The 1238-nt window shown below is 67.6% G+C and overlaps 1 protein-coding gene across 1 annotated transcript in view; it reads right to left on the bottom strand.

The window, feature by feature from the left end:
* Nucleotides 1-1238, bottom strand: part of LOC104999184 (troponin T, fast skeletal muscle-like) — a 16338-nt gene that overhangs the window by 315 nt on the left and 14785 nt on the right. The gene's annotated exons all lie outside the window — the stretch shown is intronic.

Here is a 1238-nt window from a genome sequence, read left to right as displayed (position 1 = left end):
GAGGGAGTCTGGGACCCTAGCCGACCCCTTCCCCAGCCCCCAGCAGACCCCAGACCCTGGCAGCTCGGCCCAGCCCAGCCCTAGCAGCCCAGCGGCATCCCCAGCCCTGGTCCAGCCACAGTGACTCACCTGTGCCTGCCCACGCGGGCCTGGGTGACTTTGTACCGGGGGCATTAGTGAGGTTAAGGGGGTGCTGGCAAGAGCTGGGCCCCTCTCCCTCCCTTCCCCACCTGAGGGACTCAGGGCACGGGGCCTTATGTCAGGCAGACCCGAGCCTGCCCGGGCAGCTGTCCCTGCTGGTAGCTGCCTTTCTCCCAGTAACTCTGGCCTGAAAAGAGCCAGGCCCCCCACCCCCCAGCCAGGATGGGCAGGGGCAGCGGGCGGCTCCGGTTCCTCACTCCAGGCCAGCAGTCCAGCCTGACAGACTCGGGACCTGGGAGGCCTCCGTCTTGTTCTAGAATCTCAGCCCCTCGGTCACTGGTGAGAACAGGACCTCGGGCGACGGGGGTCCTCAGGAGCCCACCCCATCTGTCTGAGCCCTGTGCTCAGCAGGCAGCCAGGAGCTGGCAGGGAGCCAGGCCGCCAGGGGGCGGTCATCGGCGCTCTTCATGGGCAGCTTCAGGCTGGAATGGGCCCTGCGGCTCCCAAGGCTTCAGCGGGAAGCCTGGCTCTGAGGACCCTGCTCACAGCCCGGGTCCCTCAGCGGAAGCCAGCCTGAGAGCCCTTCGGACCACACACATGCACACACTTGCACGCTCATGCACACACAGACACCTAGCCAAGTGACCCGTAAGAACCCCGGCCTCACACCACAGAGCCCAGGGCAGAGGACGTGCGCTTTTGCCAGCCCTCTCTGCAGCCCTTGGGGTGGCCCCAGCTCAGCCTCCAGTCTCGGGCACTGAACCCCAGCAGGCGGCACCTGGGCCCACGCTCTCCAGCCCTTCCTGACAGCTGCTGCAAAGGGTCCCATGGACCCAGCAGGCTCATCAACCCCAGACCAGGGGTCTCACGCCAGGCTGTGCAGGGGCTGCTGAGTCCCTGAGCAGGTCACCCTGGGGATCGGGGAGACACGAGGCTGCAGGTCCGGGGTACAGGGCCCAACATGCTGGCCCAAGGGACCGGCTGGTTAGTCCTGTTACTGCTCTGCTGAGGGCCGCCTGCCACCAGCACAGGCTAACATCTCCGGGCCCCTGGGGGCAGTGGCAGGCGACCCCGCGAGGCCGGGGGCCTGGCGCAGA

This window comes from Bison bison, unplaced genomic scaffold (assembly GCF_000754665.1).
Source record: "Bison bison bison isolate TAMUID 2011002044 unplaced genomic scaffold, Bison_UMD1.0 scf7180017853454, whole genome shotgun sequence".
In the NCBI taxonomy this organism is placed as follows: Eukaryota; Metazoa; Chordata; class Mammalia; order Artiodactyla; family Bovidae; genus Bison; species Bison bison.
The sequence above is the reverse complement of the archived record's forward strand: the minus strand, read 5'-3'. Positions and strand labels throughout refer to the sequence as shown.